This window comes from Ictalurus furcatus, chromosome 16, assembly GCF_023375685.1.
Source record: "Ictalurus furcatus strain D&B chromosome 16, Billie_1.0, whole genome shotgun sequence".
Lineage (NCBI taxonomy): Eukaryota > Metazoa > Chordata > Actinopteri > Siluriformes > Ictaluridae > Ictalurus > Ictalurus furcatus.
Genome location: NC_071270.1, coordinates 18,814,799 through 18,832,471, shown reverse-complemented (window position 1 = coordinate 18,832,471; position 17,673 = coordinate 18,814,799). Strand labels below are relative to the sequence as shown.

At 41.8% G+C, this 17,673-nt stretch overlaps 1 protein-coding gene across 1 annotated transcript in view; it reads right to left on the bottom strand.

Moving 5' to 3' along the window:
- tln1 (talin 1) overlaps positions 1 to 17,673 on the bottom strand; it is an 84,245-nt gene extending 66,572 nt beyond the window's left edge. Inside the window, exon 1 of the mRNA XM_053646253.1 lies at positions 17,520 to 17,673. The gene's annotated coding sequence lies outside the window, so the exon portion shown is untranslated. The remainder of the gene's footprint in view (positions 1 to 17,519) is intronic.

The following is a 17,673-nucleotide window of genomic DNA, read 5'->3' as shown; positions in this document are numbered from 1 at the left end:
ACTTTTGGGTGTGCATGTTTACAAGCTCTTCTTTAAACTGAAACAGCAGAAGTTAAAAATTCTTAAACGTCCGACCGTGATTGACTACAAGAATGGGTTCGATAAACGGTTATTGTGTTTAGGGGAGATGCGATACGTTTCACGGTATGACAACCTAGTCGAAAAATTCCATGTTATCACAATATTAAAATCAGCATTTAGAAAAGCACACAAGCTGGTAGTAGAAATGAAAGGAAACCTTTATTGCAAAAGGTGTCTATGCAACAAAAAAAAAATACAATCCCCTAATTGTTTTTGTGCTTTAGAAAGATATTTGAGAACGGCGTTTCCATCAAAATCTCTTACACGGTCAGTATTTCTCATGTTGTCGTTGTAAGCTGAGAAAAAGAGAGCGACTGTGAGGGAAGGTGGTTCGCAGATCCACAAAATTTTAAAAATATAAAAATCTAACAAGCGAGGCAGCTTGTAGTTCTGCTTTACCAAGAATAGACAGCTGTTTTGAGAAGTTCCTGTCAGCAACGCCATGCTTGGGCGTCATCAGGTATGATAAAGTTACGTGCGGCATCGGTAGCAGCGTAACGGATGTAGAACAGTAGCGGATTACACAGGCGAAGGGATTTTAGTGCGGTCATGTCCCATGTGCAGGGAAATAAAGGTGGCTGTGGTACGATTCTGGAGGAGGACAGAGGGAGGGGGGCGGGTGGTGAAATTTGGATGGAGTCACAGCTGGATACAACAGGATAACAACCATAAGGAGTAAGAAAAATACTGTAGTTTGAAATGAAAAAAGGAAGAAAAAAAAGCACATTGAGGTAACAGTCTGATCATACACCATGACACAGTAACAACCCTAATAAATTATATGGAAATAATAACATTCAACACTATCCTTTCGGCCACAAGTCACATCAGCTTATAGTGACACAAACATCCAAGAAAAGTGAAACCTCAATCCTGACCATCATCAGATACTAAACTATATCAATTAAGTATGTTTAAAAAATCTAGAATATTATGGAGTTTGCTTTATGTTACCTGTTGACCTCCTCCTTGCGCAACTTCTGGCTTTCCTCATATTCTAGTCAGTGTTTTAGCTTGTGGTGGTGGAACAAACGTGACGTGTTTCCACCCTTTGTTGATACGGGTTTTTGACACACTTTACAAATCACAGACGTTTGATTCACATCAGATCTTCTGTATCAGAACCACTTCCGTATTACGGAGGAAGCTCCTTTTATGTTTAGCTGGATGCAAATTTAATACATGAGCGCAGAACAGAGTTATTATTTGTTTTGTTCCGAATATTTTTTTTCAGGATCTGCTGTCATATCGGTGTCCAAAACACCAAGCGACAACGATTTCGATTTCCTGGGCACTTAACAGAACCTTATGCGGAGTAGTAAACTCTTGCAATTCGTTTAACTGAAGTAACGACATCATCGGCGATCTTTATGATCTCTGTAGTTATTCTGAAAACTCAAAGAACTGTGACTGGTTTCCAGTACGTTATCTTCTAAACTAATTAGCTGCTAAACAACAAGGGCGGCCGTGGCTGAGGTGGTAGAGCGGGTTGTCCACTAATCCTAGGGTTGGCGGTTCGATTCCCGGCCCACGTGACTCCACATGCCGAAGTGTCCCTGGGCAAGACGCTGAACCCCAAGTCGCTCCCAATGGCAAGTTAGCGCCTTGCGTGGCAGCTCTGCTACCAGTGGTGTGTGAGTGTGTGTGATGGGTGAATGAGACACAGTGTAAAGCGCTTTGGAACTGCCAAGACCGTTTACCATTTAAATTCTGTGCCGTTTCACAGGAAGCACATGCTTTCAGTACACAAGAGTTCAACTTCAGGTCAGGAGATTAACACACACACACGACTAGTTTCAGTTACTTAACCTTAAACTATGTCTAGTTTTGACTTCAGCCTAAGCACAGTGGTGTGTGGGGTCTTAGTCACCGCTTGCCTCTAATGATTCATTCTTCATAAGTAAGATGCACTTCATGCTAATGAGATGCCAATTTAATAACATGACGTCTACGCTACATCACAAGCCTGCCTGCTGCTTATTCCTTATTTAAAAGATTGTATAAGCGTTCAGGGACAAAGTAAAGGCTCTCTGCATGCATCAGTAACAAACGGCATTTCGGATACTATGGTATACAAACAGCAGTTTGACACGACGCTATAAAGTACGCTGATCAGACGAACGTGGCCTGAAGAAATGACAAGATCGTGCCTGAACGTTCGCGTTAATGAAACATCAGAACATACACAAAAATGTCAAGCTGATGCATCGACGCTGATGTATGATGTGCAGCACTTTCCGGAACGTTACTGAAGAATCATAGGGAGGGTCGCGTTCTTTCTCCACATGACTCAACCTGGAAAATGAATCATTTGCAGCCACGAAAAAGCCAAGATGTTTTATTTGGATCATATGGGTCACTTTTGTCCCCCCCCCCCCTTGTGGAAATGTCTCGGTAATGCCACTCCCTAAGACATCATACATAACATTCCCAAGTGATCCGTTTGTCAAATTCCACTCTAGTCTGAGATGATCAGCTGGTCCAGAATCTGCTCTCGTGTCTATGCTTGTCGTAAACCGAGGTGACAGAGCGGCGCTTTTTTTAGCCGAGCCTCGACCGGGGCCAAAACAGAAGCTCTCGAAGCGCACGTAAAAAATTGCACCGAGTGTCACTATGTGAAACGAGAAGACCGGTTAAAGCTTCGACGTTCTCGGATACGTACAGACTTTTACTGTCAAGTGGAGGTTGTAAAGCAGTAAATTCTAACCAAGGAAAGTCAATACAAAGCCTCTGCAAAGCTGCGCTTGGGAAACTAATGACACCAATTATGTGAACTTCAAGGTCAAAGCCCAGCATGAAGGCCAGCCCGACTCCAGTAGGAGGTCAGCAGATCTGCTAGCACACAGACACTCAGCGTACAGCACCATGATTAATCAATACGCTGGGCGGGTAACTGTTTTAACGTGCCAGACGACGCATGGCATTTCAGCAGGAGATTATTTAAATCTTCATAAATACAGCTGATCATTTACAAAAAGGTAGCCAAAGTGGCATTCTCTCCTGAGCTTTATTCTGAGCGTCATGGGCACTGACCGACACGATGTTTATTCTGGAGGCTACGTCAACATTAATCCGGATAAACCTGAAAACGCAGATTTTCCTTCGTGTTTTAGCCTTCCCTCCACACCGAGACGGCGGTCTTTGTCCAGCTGAAAACTGCGCTTTGCGAAAACTCTCTTCCGAGTGGATGCATTTGAAAACGCCGTTTCCGTGCTGTAGTATGAACCGACAGGACGATGTGTTTCTAGTCACCTGACCCGCTCAACTCGAAAGAAACGAGACGGTGGACGGTGTTGTACTGCAGTTGTTGTGTTGATCCAGTTTGATAGCTTTGTTAAAAGATCGTCACTTTGTACCACCTTCAGATTTCATTGCTAATTAAACGCCTGACGGACATGACGTGCGCCAAAGCTTCTTACTTTGTAAGCGTTTTCAGACGTTTCGGCGTTGACGAGCAATTTTTTGAAGAGCGTTCGAAAATCGTCAGTGCAGACGGAGAGCGTGTTAAAAAGAAAAACGTCGTTTCCGGATCTATCCGGATTAATGTGGACGTAGCCTAAAGGTGCTATTGTTCTCCATGCACAGTACTGCCGGTGTGAGCACTTCGGGCGGCTGTGTCTCAGGTGGTAGAGCGGGTTGTCCACTATTCATTTGGGTCGGCGGTTCGATTCCCGGCCCACTTGACTCCACATGCCGAAGTGTCCCTGGGCAAGACACTGAACCCCAAGTTGCTCCCGATGGCAAGTTCACGCCTTGCATGGCAGCTCTGCTAACATTGGCGTATGAGTGAGTGTGTGTGACACATTGTAAAACGCTTTGGATAAAAGCGCTATATATATGCAGACCTTTTACCATTTAGCATAACTTTATGACAAAAGAAATTTGGTGCTTGAGCAACAAACCTGACAGGGACACACTTCACTGGCAAACTGCAAATCAGTACACAATACACAAACCATTTCTTTTGGCCTGTTCGTTCAGATTCAGTAAGAGTGTTATCCTGGTCAGGATGGGGAAACAAATGTCACTTTCTGAAGATCTTTTTTCCTCACTCCAATTTGCAAGATCTCGAAACGTTTCAATAAAACCCATTTTGAAAAACGATCACTATTTGTGATTAATACCAGAACACAGGATCTTAACCGTTTAAACGCATCCTTTATCTTTTTTTTTTTTAAAAAAAAAAAAAGCATTACAATGTAAACAGTATTAGAACGGTGATGTTATTCTGACAGCTTTCCTGCTGATTCACTTCCCCGGTCCTGTGTTTGAAGGACAGTGGTTTCACGACATGACGCGAATCCACGTCACGCTGTCCTTTATCTCTATATGCAAGCTGACTCTTCTCATCCTCCGCTAGGTCCATCTAACCGTTCTCATTCATATCGGTCTCCTCCAGAATGGAGTTAATACACACGATTACTTCATGGAGAACAATGCTGCTTATCATTATAAGGCATGTTGTCTCTCTCGCCAGTACGGATGGGGCGATATCTTATCGTTTGTGATATAGCGGTAGAAATTCTCCCCACAACAAGAATTAGTCTTCCCATGATAATAACGATAAAGCCTAGTTGATGACGTATTTGTGAGCGACGGCCTGCGACCCGTTCTCATCTCTCGTGCGGAGCGAAAACAACTATGGCGGTCATAAAGCTGAAGATGAGCTCATCGCTAAACGAGGAGCTACCTCTACAATCTGGAACGGGTTTGGTTACAGGAAATCCGTTTTAATTTTAGATCGGCGTTTGCGTTTCTGAGGCTTTCAAGATCACAGCGATCACGTGTAGCCAAAAACAGTGGTGCACAGTACTACATATACATATATATAAAAATACACACATATTATATATATATATATATATATATATATATATATAATCATCACTGATATCATTATCGCAATAAAATACCAGAAAATATCGTGATATTCTTTAAAGTCCATATCACCCATCTGTACTCGCCAGGAAGCAACACCCATAAACTGATTTAATAAAGTGAATCAGCATGTGTTTACACGATAAACACGGCTGGCGTCCTTGCCCTGCCTTGACGCACGTGTTGTAATAAATCTGCAGATTCAAATACGGGAAGTTTTGCGTATATACACTGTACATGGTCTGTAACGCTCTCTTTAATGCATATGCAAGAACACACTAAACAGAAGACCACAGCACTTCTCCTTCTTCTGGCGATCACTTTGCAGTGCTCGTTACAGCAGGAGATAGTTACACTTAACCAGAATGTGAAACGCCCGTGGTTGTGGACAGGACATCTTTGCACGGGCCCAACAAACGGACATGGCCAGCAAACTGTGAATTCCAGCACAGCGATACCAAGTCCAACAGAAAGCAGCTCCATGTCTTCCGCTGGCAGGAGTCACGGCACGCTGATGACTTAAACATGGGGGAATATACGCAACAGCTCTCAAAACATCTGCTGCAGTGTAATCTGTGGAGCAAATCCCTACTGCCATAATCTTACAGCACGTGAGACAGTAAGTACTCCCACGGTGTAGAATAAACAAGCGCCGGGGCAGTTCAGGGTCAAGGGAAAAGTCGGACAGCCTTCAAAAAGAAATAGAACGATGAAAGCTAGATTGGCACAATTCGACGGTTATAAAAAGGAGTTAAAAGAATCATAAAGACGGTGATAAACAAGTTAATAATATGCTTAAGAGGGGTGTACTGATCCGACAATTGGAATCGATGCACTGATCTAAAAGGCAGACTGAAATGAATCAATGCAATGATCACAACTCTATGATTTCTATCAAGTACAACTGATTATACATTGCATGGATTAAAACTATATCAGGATACTTCACTGTATGAAAATAGTAACATTCAACACTACATTCCTGACGTTAGACGCCACTTCCTGACGTTTTCTTCTTGCGGGTTTTTGAAAGAGATGTTCAAGTCACGTGTGATCTTCTGTATCCGAACCACTTCCATACTATGGAGGAAACTCCTTTTGTTTGTGTAAGGTTGGAGCACCGCCTTCCGCCGTGCTTGCTCTACCTGCGAGACATCCACGTTGCGTCTCATAAACACGTCAACAACTATATCGTCAGTATGGCGGGATGACTATTCTCATCATGGGGAAGAATTGAACCGGTACATCATGGACGATATGATATGGCACAGCCCTTATACATCAATGACTATCTTATAAATAAACAAATAAATAAATAAATAATAAAAAAGGACAAACTGGTGTGTTAAAAAAATAAAATAAAAATGATACATTAAAAGGCTAGCAGGGCGATTTGCCGGTACTCTGAAACTTTTAAAATAGTCTCTCTCAAAGATACAATTTGTGAATTAACAAAAGGCCTTACCCCAAATTCTTAACAAAGCTGGTCACTGAATCAAATCGTATCACGGCGGATTCAGCGGTATCGTTAAAAATGTCAAATCATTGACTTATAAATCAAAATATGGAGGTTTACACCTCTAGTTTAGGAAGGAAAAAGACCCATCTTTTTATTCAATATTCAGCCTAATATTCTTTAATGCTCTTAAAAAAATGCAAAGATGTGGTCTGAATGTAAATAATGAAGCACAGACCCATTAATCAATGTAAATAGTAATCAACGTAAATGTGTAAAAACTACACACCGACTTAAAAAAAATAATCTCACGTATTTCAGTCATAAATTGCCTTCTGCTAATTTTGCTGTGAAAGTTCAGAGTCCCGTCGAGCATGTTCAAACCGTCTCGTTGCTAGATATCGGTTCACGTTCGTTATTTGTAAAGTGCGGCTCTGATAGCGGTGAAGCACAAACTTTCTGAAACTCATTTAGGCAGCTCATCGCTGGCATCTTTATTGCGCAATTCCACACTACATTCCTCTGGAATTCCACAGCGATTTTCGGCGGACTCCAGGCGAGATAGGAGGGAGGGGAGAAAGCGGGGAAGGACGACACAGGCGCCGGAGAAAGGGGGGGCGCTCCCTGTTGCAGGTCCAACACTTGTTTTGTTGCCTCCCCACCAGCTTAAGGAATGTGTGCAGAAGTGGAGTTGGGAATGTTTTTGGTGGCGACAAAGTAATTCCATCCGAGTGATCCGTCTAAGCAAATACAGGAGGCTCGGTGTAGACTGTGAGGGTGTAGCAATATGCTCAATAACGCAATAATCAAGAATGCTTTTTCAACTGCAACGCCTCCTAAACAGAAACCAAGGCATAGGGCAGAGTGTACACAGTGCGGTGACATCTCGATGTTTAGAACGTCTTCAGAACGGGAGGAGACGCGGTCTATTCAGACAAGCTGTAACTTTAGCACAGTTTGAACAGCCACTGCTGTGAGCAGTCACCTCCTTCTTTCTTTGTACTGAATAGGGGTGGGTAATAAATCATCAATCCAATTACACTGTGAAAGGTCATTCTTTGCTCTTTTGTGTCCTTTGAAAACCTCCGTGTCTGACTAATTGATGTCACATTCGTAGGGCTGTCTTGGCAAACTAACTGAACTTATTTCTTTTGTTACCTGTGTATTTATGTAATTGTTTGCTTACTTTTTAAATATTACATATTGTTATACCACAGCGCTGCTGAATCTGACTGGTCAGTAGGTGACTTGTACAGAGGGCACGATCCTAACACATGTAGAATAAAAATGGGTTTAAACTGTGGCATTATTGAACAAATTAAACATATAATCTTTGATACGTTAAAGCTTTATGTTAGGAGACGTTTCGTTAACGTTTATGGAAGGAGTCTCCGGTGTAAGCACGTTGTATAAGTTACAGGTCTTCATCTCGTCATGTTTTATTCCTTACTTCTATTCAACAAATGGAAGTTTGTGGATGTTTGTATGGCTGCAGCTAACGATTATTTGGATAATCGGATTAATCTGTATATTATTTCTTCAATTAATCAATTGGTTGGATTAAAAGGCCAATTTTTCTTTTCTCTATTTTGAAAAAACATTTTATTTCACATTCTGTCCGATTTGGTCCTTCAAACAAGGTATTAAATGTGTCTATATGGGCTATGCTATACATTGTGCAAAGGAGTTTTTAAAAATATTAACATTATATTTCGAAAACAAAAACACAACTGAGTGTCCACAAGCTTTAAAGCAGAAGTTAAATCACTATATTAAAATGCTAAAAAAGAAAAACAAAAGTACAAACTAAGTATTAACTGGTAAGAGGTTGAATGCTCTGCAGTAACACACATTCACTCATCTCAACACAGTAACGTTACTTTATTCCATAAACATATGAAACTTCATACATTTATAAACAGTTACATCTTATAACCCCATTACAGTTACTGCTCTCATAAAACACACAATGACTTTTGTTTGTAAATATCAAACAACATATTTGATCATTGTTAGTCAGAGTTATTGCGCTTCCTTTCTATCGCGCGCTGTTTGATTGACGCGCATGTGTGGACTCGCGCTCGTTCGGTGAAGTTTAATGGAGACTCGCTCGCTGTCAGGACGAGGCTTTATGAAATTGGAAATACTGACGTGACTTTCTAATATTTACAGATAAGGATATAAATGTAAAAATGTCATTTCTGTGCTGAAGAAAACATGTCTGGAACACATCAAACAGCACACGCATCTGCCGCAGCATCTGACAGGACGAGCCACGTTAATACACTTACGAGTTTGTTTGAAGCGCTTAATACAAAACACTCATGTTTTGGACAATCTGGATCGTGTACTTTTGGAAAACATTATAAGAAATTGTTCAAATGACATTTTACTTACCGCAGTACATTTTTAATATGATATCGCCTAGAACATTTGCCATTTGCTCTTCTCATGCTCATGCCTAGATTATTACATGGAGAAAAAAAAAAAACCCACAGTTAATACCACCACAGTTTACCAGAAAAAAAAAAGAAAAAAAAAAGGACAGCACTACACATTTATAAGCTACACGACAAGGAAAGGGCTTTAATCAAATCAGGAGTTTATCCACCTAGTCACTGAGATGGCTTTCTATGACCAAAAAAAATGATTTTTTTTTTTTTATTGAAATAACCAGCTCGTAATAAAAAAACTGCCGAAGTGGAGAGGATCTGAACACTTGTGAAAGCGTTTAATTAAATCTGACTCCAACTTTCAATATGAAGGGCTTCAGCTGAGTGAAAAAAGAAATAAGAAACAGGACGTAGCACTACCTTGTGAGGAAGGAACAGCAATTTGTATTCCAGTCAAGAGGAAGTATTTGCCTGCCTTCCCCTTCTAAAGGACTTTCACGTTCGTACGCAACCAGGTGAAGCCATATGGAAGGTGAGATGTGCTTACAAACTCTGCGGAGCCTTCAAGTAGGATTAGACACAGCAAGAACCGATGAAGACGCTTGAATTTCTGAAGTCAAGCAGGCTAGACATGAGAGCGAGAGCGAGAGATTCCATTTACACTAAAAACAGTTTCTGCCAGACTTCTGAGTAAAGCTCAGCAGAAAGTGATCTGAGGTTGCAGATGACCCTTCTGGCATGACATGACCAGTGACACGGACCTTACATTCCTTCAGTCACATTCCCACAGGGGGGACGGGAAGTCGATCTGCACATTTTTACGTCCGCAGACACGTTTATGCAACGCAGCTGTTTTTCCCACCAAAAACTACGGACCATCTGCTTTAAATCCCAAACAATAGGCCAAAAATCATGCTTCACACCCTGATCAGCTAAAACGCTTGCATCAAAACGAGTGCAGGCATTGACGGGCGAGAAGAACGGGATTAAACTTGTGTATTTGATTTCAGAGTACAGCTCCTGATTTGCATCAACGCTACACAGTAGGCAGAACTTGAATATTTATTGTATTTAATTGAACAGTTCGTGGAAGCTCAGCAAGACCATATGAGCTTTCATAACAACAGCATAGACATCTTATTGATAAATTCATACAAGGCTCTAAAAAAAAAAAAAAAAAAAATGATGAAGGATGGTCAGATTTCAAATTCAAATTAATACCATGGGCCTCTGATGTCTTTAATGATGTGTCAAAGACCACATTTCTGGCACAAAAAAAATTGAAACTGCGTTCATTTATCACATTAAATAGCAGTCTATATTATACTACATGAGTAACAATTTACAGCAAATGGGTTGCAAATATGGCTGTTGCATACAGTACATATGTCATTTTTAAAACTATAAAGAATGTTTTATTGGTTCCAGACCGAACCCGCACATGTGCAGGACGGAGAGGTGTTTTCGCTCACACATACGAGCCTCAAGTGATTTGGGGGCTGCGAGAAGCAGACTGGCTTGGTTAGGACTCGCTCCAACTTCAGTTCTGACCCAGTCTTTCAGCAATCTCAGATATCCATCGCTAACCACCCTCCCCCAGCCAGACGCTACAGATGACTCAGTTTTGTATACCAAAGTTTTATCATGTAATGTAAACCACTGCTAAAAGTGGCTCGGGATAAAAGGTGTCCCAAAGCTTCATCGCAGGCTGCGGTTATTAAACTATACAAATGTATTCATAAAATCGTTCACAGGAGCGTTGGTAAAATGGTTTCGAGAGCTCGTACGTTTGTGCAGACTCGCTAATCTGAACCTTGACTGATAGTCTTGCCTGCAGAGATTCACTGAAACTCAGCGGTTTCATATTATTGATGACGCAATCCAAAATGAATAAATTAAGACAAATCCATAAATGAAGACAAATAAGAGTAGGCATTCATGTGGGACAAAAGAAATGGCAGTGCATAACAGGAGGATGAGTCATTCCATGCCTGTTTTAGAGGGCAAGCAGCAGTGGCCGAGCTGCATTACTGGAAGATTTATCCAACGCTGTGCTTAGGAAATGCTCGTTCACCGCTTAATCGTCATCTTCAGCTCACTGAGCTTTGTCTTCTTGATAAACATGTGCAAATGAGCAAAAAGATCAGTGTTACCGAAACTTTTTGTAAATCTGGTGCAGATTTTCGGTTCGGTTCGGTCTACGAAAACATTTCAAAGCCTACAAAAACTTCACTAAGAGATAAATGAGGCCCAATGTCTGGTGAGGAAGAGATTTCATAGATGTAGTAGTGAATCCCATTTGACATCAACGCCACAAAGAGGACCAATAAAACTGATAGAATTAAGCACAGTGTGTGCGAGATACAGGTCACTTAACGATTCCCATTGGTCCTGTCCTCATGGCACGTTTCCTCCTTAGTCATGATGACCTCTCAACTAGACGTTTGGTAATCATATGTTTAAACTGTGGAGTGACTAATGCCTCTTTCCTTACAACTCCAATCTCTTAACAAGCACCACTCAGACACTCCCCGTGCTGGCATGGAGTACAAACAGGCAGCATTGGAGCGTAAATGTGTTCAATGACAGCTTAAGAATAATTTTTTTATGTTCTTCTTCAATAAACTCCACACACCACTCATCAAAGAACTCATCTTCACTTTAGTGGGTGTGATGGCATTAATAAAACGTGTCCTATTAGAGGCAGAGGGGATCCAACTGGCTTCAAGAGCGAAGGATTTCTCTCGCCTTTGGAATAACAGTACATGTTGCTTTGACCAAATATGGCTGGCTCCAAACAGTTGTAGGAGACGGCCTCCAGCACCTCGAAACAAACCTCGAATCCAAATCTCCAAAAACGGGAGAGACTGTGGAGTCCACTGCACACGCCAGACATAAATCCGGCTCCAGTCATCGCTTTCTTGAGACTCACCACAGACGTTCTGCCATACTAGGGCTCCGAAAATGAGAAAGCTGGTCCAATTTGGTGCAACAGTCATGAAAGTGCAATCTATGAAAGAGCTGGTTATTGATATGTATTAGGACAAAAACATATGCTTCCAAAATAAATTTAAAAAAACTGTGTCCATTTCTAGGCTGTCTAATCAATGCCTGTCCAATCTAAACAAGTCAGTGATACAAAGATGATAAAAAGGCAACTTTTTTTTTTTTAATGCCAGTTGATTGTTTATTTTTGGCACATCAAGGTCTTCCACATTTATACATTACTGGTTTCAGTTTTACAGCCTTCAGGGGATGTCCTCAATGACTATGCCACATCCAGAAAGTTCTCTAAAAACAGAACTTCCAAGCCCCAGAAAAGACAGTGCTGAACAAGCTAACACGCTAGGTTCTGTTTAACAAGCACACCAAGCTGAACTTAAATTGTATGCAATATAGTAATAAAAGTGAACTCAAACAAGAACTAAAAGTTCATAGTTGTCCATGCGATCATGGAGTAAAAAAAAAAAACAAAACAAAAAAACGTAAAACTTTGGTTACTTCAGCTTATATTCACAGTTTTGTGAACTGGTTTATAAGGTCCGACTGACTTTAGTTTAAAGGAGAGCTTTTTAAAGTGGATTATTTAAATCAGGCTAAACCATAAAAAAACCTCCCCCACCTATAAACACTCACAAACACAGTTCACAGCAGTGTACGATGAGAATATCAACAGCACCTACAGCTGCACCTAACCACAGAGGCTTGTTAACATACAAAATTCATTAGTACCCAACACCACCAAAAATTTCCTTTAACATGTGAGTATTAAATAAAAAGCATGCTTGTAAATTTCATTTCAGTGATACCATTCCTGTTCATTGTTTTTACCCCCTTAAAATCCAAATAGTTAAACCCATATGGAAATATGTTGTCAGTCTTAATTATGGGGACAAATAATCAATGCTACATTATAAAATAATGATTCATCAGAACCAGAGCTAAAGGAAGCACTGATAGTCCAAAAGGCATCCATGTGACAGCCGAGGGCTTGCGGTTGTATCCATGTTCACACATGGAGGTTGACCTCAGCGTCTGATCTGGCAGTGATCTGGAACGATGGGCAGCAGGTCACCTGGTGAAGGCCATGCATAAAGACCATGTCCTCCTCTAGTGCTGCTCTTGTCTCAACAGGATTCTCCTCCAGAGCCCCTCTCGAGGAGACAAAGGTAGCCTTCATTCTGCACGAGCCCACCACAATACCACACAGTGTGCCATCAATGGCAACCTTGTTGCATGCAGCACCAAGCGAGGGGGAGTGCTTGCTGCTGGCCAGAACAGCCTATAACAGCAGAGTTCCCATCATTTCAAATGCACTGCCAAACGTGTTCGAGTGTGATAATTCGTGTGGGAAGGCAGTTGGAAATCAGCCTCCCTATCAGTGCTGTACTGTATGTCATATCACTAAATTTCTAGAGGACAATACCAGGAACATGACAAGCCGACATCCTGGAAGGCTTCCCCCCCCAACAACCCTGCTGTGTGCCCTATTGTTTATTAGAGAGAAACTCGCTGTTCACATCGAAAGCCGATAAGAAACGATGGACGGAGCGTCTTTCTGTGCGAGTGTGACCAGTGGCACGGGAACAAGGAGCTCAAAATCGCATGCACTGATGGAACAACAGAAGCATTGACCAAGTCACAGTACATCATCCTGTTCAATACACTCGCAAATCCATTCTAAATCCCCCGAGGCTTTATTGATTGGTCTGCAGTATCAAGTGCAGCACTGAGTGCTCATTATTTAAGTGAAATGATCAATATATAAACAGATTTTGGACCAAAAACTACAGCAGTCAAGAGCAACAGTAACTTAAAGCTCAATTAACATCCATTTTTAACAAAGGCCAAGAAAAAAAAAAAAAAGGTTTTCCATAGTTTTTAGAGTTAGGACACGTATCAGTCACGAGGGGTGGACAAATCATAAATTCATTAGGTAGTCTTCCAGGCAAGGAAAAACTCCAGTGTGCTGCCAAGTCCCACGTTTTTGTTGTAAAGAATCTTAATCGAGTAGGTGAAAAAGTAGTATAATACCTTTCGCTAGTTACTATAGACTAAGGGAAATGAACTATGAATATAATTATCTTCTTAGAATAAAGTTTCTAATGTAACACATCATGTTTGTGCCCATGACGAAGTCAGCAGGCTGTTGGCCAAGATTTTGCCTTTGAGCTGCAATGTTCTCTCCTTGCATTGTATATAAAAGTCTGGCTGGAATCTTTATTTACTTCTAACGGGAGGAGTTATACGGCAAGTTTGTGCTTGACCTTTGCTTGCTTGGTTTAATGCGTGTTTTCGGGGGGGGGGGGGGGGGGCACGGTGGCTTAACAGTTAGCACGTTTGCACCTCCGGGATTGGGGTCCAAATCCCGTCCCCGCCCTGCGTGTGTGGAGTTGCATGTTCTCCCTGTGCTTCAGGGTTTCCCTCTGGGTGCTCCGGTTTCCTCCCCAGTGAATGAATATAACGTGCACAGTAGGCTGACTGGCATTTCCAAATTGTCCAGGGTGTCCCCCCCGAGTTCCCTGGGACGGGTACGTGGCCTTGTGTAGGAGAAGCCGTTTGGAAAACGGATAGTTGGATGGATATCTGCATACCAAATGTCAAAGTCAACACAGGGTGGGGTTTTTGCGTTCTTTTCTTGTTGGTGAAATCTGCTCGTCCCGGGCACCCGGACTACCGCTGTACATGTTACCGATCGGTAGTGACATATATGTCACATATGACTGATATGTAATGTCATTTATTTAACAGCTACCTATTTATTAGCAAGAACAACGGCAATCACGTAAGCAAATTCGTCTAGGAGTCGACACCCAATCCAGATGTTCACTCCACCTGCTTGCATAACGCTCACTGGAGAGCCATGTAAGAAACTGGAACGAAAACGCCTTGGGCTGAACCACCTAAGTCTCTGACAATCCATCAGGACGGTGTGATGACTCCAGAGCACAGCATGCTCTCTTCTAAATGTGGGTCATAAAACGCACAATGAATCGCTGGGTGCTATTTTTCAGTGACCTCATACACTGCCTTTGACTAGTCATACCATTGAGTGATGTCTTGTTTTAAACCTTAGTACATTTTAAAAGGGGGAGGAAGAAGAAAGATACACACAGTACTGATATTTAGCACTGAATTATTATTAAGTTATTCTTCAATACATAGCATTTCTAGCTTAGTAACAATCTTGAGTCTTAGACTAGAACACAAAAATGTTCTCAGCATACTTTAGGTGTACTGCCAGACCGTTGAAACCCAGCGGGTGAATTATTTCCTATTGGTATTTGAATGTGTAGCGTGTATTATTTGGACGCATTTTTCACCCTCGATATTTGGACCCAAAGAATGCATTACTTCTACTGGCATTTAGACCTAGATGCTGCGTTATTTCTCCAGGCATTTGAACCAAAAACGTGCGTTATGTGCTCAGATATTTAGCCACGCTGTGCATATTATACTCAGGTATTTGGAGTGTGCATTACACCACTGAGTGCAAAAGTTTGCGTCCCCGATGGCTTCCGAGTTTAAAGAAAAGAAGAATCCTGAACCTCGATTTTAAACATATCCTGTTGGAACTGAAACGTCACATTACGCAACAAGACAATAATCCATCACAGATAAGTAGAATAAACAAGACTTGCTTGAAAATTGAAAGTTTTGCTGTCAAGAAGAACGAGCAAAGATTGACCAATCAAAGAAGAAGCTTTAATGGAACTGTGAATATTGCAAATAAATTCATCAATAAACCTCTGCTGATATGATACGCAAAGAGGTTGGAGACAGTCATAAAGGCAAAAGTATTAAAGAATATATATAGAACATCCAGAAAGGGAGATTAGACTGAAAAACAATTGGACTGATCGATACTTGTTACTAGAACACCTTAAAATCTCACATACTTAATTTCCTGTTAGTATATATTTCATCCTAAGGGTATGCAAACTTTTGTAGTCGACTGTATACTTGTGCATTATATACTCATGTATTTAAACCCAGAGTTAGCATTATCCATCCATCCACCCATCCATCTTCTGTACAGTTTATACTACACAGGGTTGCGGGAAGCTTGGAGCTTTTCCCAGGGGACTCTGGTCACAAGGTGGGGGACACCCTGGATGGGGTGCCAATTCATCACAGAGCACGATCGCAGACACACTCACACACCACAGACAATTTGGAAATGCCAATCAGCCTAAAACACATGTATTTGGACTGGGGGAGGAGAACATGCAAACGCCACACACACAGGGCAGAGGTGGGAATCAAGAGAGCATTATACACTCGAGTATTCGCACCCAGACCGTGCGTTATACACACTCGGGTATTCGCAGCCAGACCGTGCGTTATACACACTCGGGTATTCGCACCCAGACCGTGCGTTATACACACTCGGGTATTTACACTCAGACCGTGCATTATACACACTCATACCGTGCATTACACGCACTCAGACCGTGCATTACACGCACTCAGACCGTGCATTACACGCACTCAGACCGTGCATTATATACACTCGGGTATTTACACTCATACCGTGCATTATACACACTCAGCCCGTGCATTATACACACTCAGCCCGTGCACTATACACACTCAGCCCGTGCATTATATACACTCAGCCCGTGCATTATACACACTCATACCGTGCACTATACACACTCAGACCGTGCATTATATACACTCGGGTATTTACACCCATACCGTGCACTATACACACTCAGCCCGTGCATTATACACACTCAACCCGTGCACTATACACACTCAGCCCGTGCACTATACACACTCAGCCCGTGCACTATACACACTCAGCCTGTGCATTATATACACTGAAGTATTCGCACCCTCAGGGTGCATTTTTGTTCCCTAGCCCAACCTGTTTGACAACTACGACACAGCCCCACACACACAGCCATGTGAAATCTTTGCAATACCTGAGGCGAGCCATAACAAATAGCATGAAATATGTTTTAGAGGGCTGATTAGGGTGAAGGTCCGAGTTACACATGGACTTGTGCATGTATGAGTGAACTTTATCTACTACACATAGAAGAAAAAGAAAACTACATCTCTCCCAGTGTGTATCTGAGGTTAGTTTTAAAGCTGCATATAAACCTCTGGCCTGTCTACTATCAGTAACTCATTAATGGAGCAGATTGGACAGGATAGTGTGTGTGTGTGTTAGTTACAAGACGCCTACGTTCACTTCAAGTTCAGACTTCTGGCACAGAGTTACAGCCTGCAGGCCGTGGCGCAAACTTCAGCGACTTACAGCACAGTCTCCACACCTCTAATAGACTAGTTTATAAAACTTAGGACACAAATATACACACTCTGCCAGAACAGGAAACGAAGTCTGTTTAAAACAGCTAGCCGAGTGCTCTTCCTCAGCCGCACACCAGGTAAAGCCGAGCTTTTTTAATAAGGAGCTACAGCGCTAGCTAACATTTCGGTCCTCTACTATATTATATATATATACCATATTATCCAGCTCACTTTTATGTCGTTTTATTCGGAATTAAGCGTTTAAATCTTTCAACATGACGCCATATTACAGGCCATTTCTCAAGTTTTTTTTGTTTGTGTTTTGAAAAGCGTTTAGCAAGAGCGACCCGTCGGAAAAGGAACTTCCCACCCAGACAAAGTTTAGTAGGCAGAAGGAAATCCGTTTTCTTTTCTCTTTTTTTTTCAAATTGTAACCTTTTAGCTCTTACCTCTTTTTCACTCGACCGCTCTGTTCTCCACTTCCGGACAGTATTTCAGAATAAACAATCCCGTTCCCCAGCAGATAAAATGATGTTCCTGAAAATGCTGGTTAAACGTCAGTAGCTGGCTTGTAGACCCGCTGCTCTGCACCGCTGCTCAGAG